Source organism: Megalobrama amblycephala, linkage group LG24 (genome assembly GCF_018812025.1).
Source record: "Megalobrama amblycephala isolate DHTTF-2021 linkage group LG24, ASM1881202v1, whole genome shotgun sequence".
Classification (NCBI taxonomy): Eukaryota; Metazoa; Chordata; class Actinopteri; order Cypriniformes; family Xenocyprididae; genus Megalobrama; species Megalobrama amblycephala.
Window position 1 is genome coordinate 14,637,015 of NC_063067.1, and position 6,260 is coordinate 14,643,274.

Consider the following 6,260-nt stretch of genomic DNA (forward strand, 5'->3'; position numbering starts at 1 on the left):
TTCAAGCAATGAAGTAAGACTCTTTGTCTCATGTTTTTGACTTTCTGAAGTCATAAATAAATCCTAAAATTGGAATGTATTCATTCAGCTTGAGATGGAACAGTGCAATTTAATAACAGTTAAACACATTACTTGTCTGAATTTGTTTAAAAAATATTTTACAAACTGATGATAAAACCAGAAAAAGATTAGAATGACCCTTTTTTAAAGATTTTTTTTGGTGCACTCTGTATATATATGATGATTAGTAGGTGTGTGCACTTGCCTAACTGATGTGCCATACAGAAATCTGGCACATGCAGTCTTGACCTTTGACCTGTAGCGTCTAGTCACACTCATCCTCCTTCTCTCCTGGGGCTCTCCATTCAGAGCGAGAAGGACAGCAGCTGCCTGTCTAGATGAAGAAAAGGAAAGAGGATTTGGATTTGGTGGGATGGGGTATTTGGGAAAAGATGAAAGGAAGGAATAAAGTAAAATGATTACTGTATCGTGTAACACAGCCCTCTTGTCAACTAACTATTTGTCTTAACAATAAAAGACAGGTTTAAGGATTTACATTTTATGAACTGCGACTTTAAGGTTTGTATTTTGTTTGTGGAGACCTATTGTCATCATCATCTCTGTTTTTTTCTATATCATAATTTTTTCCACCTCACTTTTGCATACTCACGTTCACAGTGTTTATCCAGATGTCACCCTCCAATTGACACCATCAACAACACCATCAAAACAAGGACCTTTAACATGACACTCTTCCTCTTTCTACTTCCACATGCACATATTGTGATTAGTTAACGTGAACAATTCTGACGAGAGGCAGTTGAGTTTAATACGCTCTCAAGTAGCCACATTCTGAGACACGTGTAATTCAAGTATGCCTTAACACCCTAAACAGCAATACATCTGGCACAATAGCGGTTTGGATTTGTATACACATATGCAAGTTCGTGTATAAATAGAAGCACACCCAGTACTAATGAGCATGAAGCAGCCTTGACTTTGAAAGAACCATTGTTTAGATTGTGTCTATTTCCTGATAAAGGCTGATGGAGAGTAGGCGGTGCATGTGTGTGAGAGTGAATCTTTTTGTGCATGTTAGGGGGGTGGGGTGGCCAAACCTGTTCAATTCAGTTCGAGTCTCTGCTGCCTGGCATCTGCTGATCCCTCTGTCATGGTCCTGCCGAGGGGATTCGCTCACTCCACTGGGAACAGGAGAACACCAGAAATGGTGGTATTGAGAGAGAACAGAAGTCAGATACATTGGTTAAAGGTGCAATAGGTGATTCTCTACAGAAACATTTTTTGTTATGCTGGTTGAAAATCTCAATAGCAATCACCATGTTAAGCAATCCAAATGTATTTTTATGAATACACCGATCAGGCATAACATTATGACCACTGATAAGTGACTGATTATCTCTTCATCACAGCACCTGTTAGTGGATGGGATATATTAGGCAGCAAGTGAACATTTTGTCCTCAAAATTATAGAAGCAGGAAAAATGGGCAAGCGTAAGGATTTGAGTGAGTTTGACAAGGGCCAAATTGTGATGGCTAGATGACTGGGTCAGAGCATCTCCCAAACTGCAGCTCTTGTAGGCTGTTCCCGGTCTGCAGTGGTCAGTATCTATCAAAAGTGGTCCAAGGAAGGAACAGTGGTGAACTGGCGACAGGGTCATGGGCGACCAAGGCTCATTGATGCACATGGGGAGCGAAGGCTGGCCTGTGTGGTCCAATCCAACAGACGAGCTACTGTAGCTCAAATTGCTCAAGAAGTTAATGTTGGTTCTAATAGAAAGGTGTCAGAATACACAGTGCATCTCACTTTGTTGTGTATGGGGCTGCATAGTCGCAGATCAGTCAGGGTGCCCATGCTGACCCCTGTCCACTGCCGAAGGCACCAACAGTAGGCACATGAGCATCAGAACTGGACCACGGAGTCTGATGAATCAGGTTTTCTTTTACATCACGTTGATGGCCGGGTGTGTGTGCGTCGCTTACCTGGGGAACACATGGCACAAGGATGCACTATGGAAAAAAGGCCTCGATAAGTTAGGACTGTTTTGGTAGCAAAAGAGGGACCAACACAATATTAGGAAGGTGGTCATAATGTTATGCCTGATCGGTGTATATATATTCTATATACATGCAGACAGAGCGAGAAAGGTTGTTGCTGTTTGCCTGCAAAACTTTAGTTTAGTAGTGCTGTTACTCACTGTACTGTAACGTTTTCTCACCAGTGGTGAATGACACATGTAATCCAATAATGTCTCTGGTCGTCTCACTTCTGGCCTGTGCACGTTCATGTGTTTTGGAGGAGGCGTGACTTTGGACTGTGATTTGCAGGGATGGTGGGATTGTATGCTTTCAATGCTAGCAGGCTAAAGTTAGCATTTCCCACATCACCTATTGCACCTTTAAAGAGATAGTTCACCCAGAAATGAATTCTGTCATTCATATAATTTATTCACTCACATTGTTCCAAACCAGTAAATAACATATTCTGAAGAATGTTCACAATGTTCTTTTCCATACAATGAAAGTGGGACTGTCAAGCTCCAAAATGTGCAAAAAAAAAACCACACACACCAGAAAAGATACATTTGTGCACAAATATTACAAGTCTGAAGCCATACCATTTCTTTAAATGTGGAAAAGAATGAAATAGAATGGTTATTTACTGAAATTCTTGCCTTGAAAATTTACCTTGACAGCCACACTGTATTTTTTACAGAGAGAACCTGTACAAATGCTATAGCAAAACCTGTTGTACCTTACCACATACAATAAAAAACAGTAAATGGTTTAAGATTGCATTATGTGTAATTTTAGTGTAAAATACTGTCAAATGTATGTTTTTTTGCCAGTAAAAATGATCAATTTCCACATAAGTTATTGTGAAAAAACAAAGTAAAAGGACATAAGCTCTGATTCATCATGTGGTTTTCTATTTTATCATATGATCATGGTGGTTATCAGTACATTTTAATGGGAAAAAAAAGTGATTTTCAAGTAAATTGATATATTAATGATATATTATATGTTAAGCTGTATATGCAGGCACCAATATGCCATCCTATAATACCTGAAACATTGTCACCATATTTTTTATGGTGAATTTCTGGCCTTTTTTTTTTTTTTTTTACTCTATTCTGTTCTTTTTGCATCTCCTTTTGCATTCCATGGCAAGAAAGAAAGTCATATGAGTTTTGAAAGACATGAGTTTGAGTAAATAATGACAGTATGTTCATTTGTGAACTATTGCTTCAAATAAAGTGATAATGAATATGTTTGTGGGCTGATAAGACAATGCACTGTTTTTTTCTTTTCTAAGCTTTATGGAAAGTCACTAGACTGTGACCTTATGCTTAGTCAAAACATTTTTCGTATCTCAAATGTCTTTTGTACCACATACTAGGCACTTCTTTTAAAACATCTGAAACTATAACGCATGTGTGGTTGTGGTCCAGTATATGGAACGTTTTATCATCTATGAAACATCTCACACTACAATCGCTGTTGTCATCTGGTGCTTTCTCATTATTTGTCTCTCAGTGGTTTTCTGTTATCCAAAGCTGATGGCCTTATCTTTCCTGTTTCATCTTGCCACTCTCTCTCTCTCTGTTTTAACCCATGGGATAATGAAAGGTAAGAGATAAGAGAACCTTTCCCATCCTCAACAGCATGGGCCCTTTCCCATGTGTCCATCATCCAATGGGAGTGAGTCAGGGTGCTATGAATAGCTGACAGACTGGGAAAAATAGTATTTGTTTATGAGAATGAAAATGTGTGTGTGTGAGAGAGAGAAAGAGAGAGAGAGAGACTGTCATTGGTGATTGAATAGCAGCATCCTGAACTGGCTTTCTGCCAGTCTTTGCCTTAGTGCAAGGAAAAAAAAGATGCAGTTTTTAGATGTGGTTTGGGAATATGATATAGAAGGACATTAAAAAGTATATGCATTCATATTTCAATATATGATTCAGAACAACCATGCCATTTTCTTGATTAGAGGGTTGGTAAGATGCTCATGTATTATTAAAGGAATAGACAAGATCTGCATGTGAGAACTCTTAACACCTCATCCGTCCTCTGTGTGAAGAGACTAAATAAAAACAACAAAAGAAGCTTTGAGAGTGTGTCAAGGTGTGCTTTTCCTCTCCTTTAATTATGGCCGGTTTTGGACCTAGATAAAGCAGAAGATGAAGTCCTGCCTCAGTTAACTGGAAGTCATTGAAAACAGACAATAACTTGGCTCTCCACAAGATCATTATATAAAGCTCCAGATCATCATCAGACAGGTTTTCTCAGAAGCTTCTCAGGAACATTTACTCGGAAAGCCGACTGCAGCTGACTGTGACATAAGTGTCATTGTTTCACATCCAGTGTAAATAAAATGGATCTTCAGAGTAAAGAGAAATCAAATGCAAGAAAAAGGAGATAAACAGATTGCGACACTCATGTTCTGAAGAATTTAAATCAGACAAACTGATTTTTAGGGAGGAAAGTTTACTTCTCAGTCATAAATGATAAGGTAAATCATTACATGACTTTTATGGTGGTACTATTCTCTCCCATTTTGCTCTTGTTTTGTTTACATGTCAGCATATAAAAACCATATGCTTCTTTTTCAAATGATAACAGTGAGTATGGAAGTGGAACTGATATACTTCACTATTTCATCTGTTTATTTTCAGTAGAGAGACAGATCAGCGGTAGCCTGGCATTTAATGAGACATGTTTGTAATGAGAGAGGATTGACGGTTGAGGTTCATGGCTCAGGGGACTGTGTCTTTGTGTCTCAGAGTTCTCTGTTTTCCTCTGTCATCATGGCTAACAGTTAAACTGAGAATTGAACAATGGATGTATACGGCATTTGGCCTCTCCGAGCCCCGAGTGGGAGTGAGCAATGGGGGTTTAAAGATCAGACTGCTGCTTTTTACAAAACGTCTTTCTTATTCTCTGCGTCTCTTTGTTAATTACATCTACTGCACAGACCTCATCTTCAGTTAGCAGCAGTGTAATAAAATTATATATATATATATATATATATATATATATATATATATATATATATATATATATATATATATATATATATACACACACATACAAAATACACACACAAATGTATCTTTTATTATATATATATATATATATATATATATATATATATATATACACATATACATATATATATTTATATATATATATTCAGCAATTAAATCATCAAAAAAATCTTTTAAAAAAATGAATTAAATTACAATTAAATCTATAAATTAAATTTAATTAAGCAATTGCATTTGTCTTCACAATTGCTTCCCAATAGCACCTAAATAGCACTGACAAAAAGTGAAAGGCTACTTTGTAAGTTAATTAAATCACTTTAAATTCACCTTCTGCTACTTTAGTTTATCAGTAGCTTCATTGTATACGCAGACGAGAACAAACACACTGCTATAGTGAATCTGTGCCAGTTAATGAATTAACACCATCCCCCCATAACAGCCCTGTCTGGTGTTGGCTGGGCCTCAAGACTTGATGTAGTGTAACACAACTGCTTTAATTAGACAAAGTCACAAATGAAGGTTCCTTTGCTAATTAATAAATACTGCTGTTGTTGTATACCTAGGCTACTGTATATGTTTGGTCCTACTAAGCAGGGAAAATGGTCTAGGCCATAATTTAAATAACACTTTTAGATCTAACCGGTCAGGGTTTTTGTATTCAGTTTGTAAATATTGCTGACTTATCAGCCACAAATCACTTTGAAAAAGGTTAAACTGTTAGCTGAGTTACCTGATTCTGGTCTTGACAGAATGGAAGAATTAATGTGAACAAAGTGAACCAAATGATAAAAAACAAATTAAATAAATAAATATTATAAACTAAAATATTTGAGGAATATAATATTGTTTTTAACCAGATTTAGGCCTATTATCAGTTGCTGTGAGTTTTGAATGCAGGCAAACAATTACGTAATACGTAACACATTGAGGGGCGGTTACCTTGGAAACTATCCTGCGTTTTCCAAACTGGGAAGTGACCAATGGCGGGATTCGGCTCATACTATTATTTGCAGTGTTAGGGGTTTTCACACGGTGTGCAGACACTCTAACCCGCATTCTTGTCCTATTTTTTGTATTGTAAGAACATATTTATTAAAAATAAGCATATGTTTGTGTGGTAAATTAAAACATACGTTACCGTTGACGTGTTATTTTTCAACCACAACGACACTGCACCCTCATATTTTGTGGTCG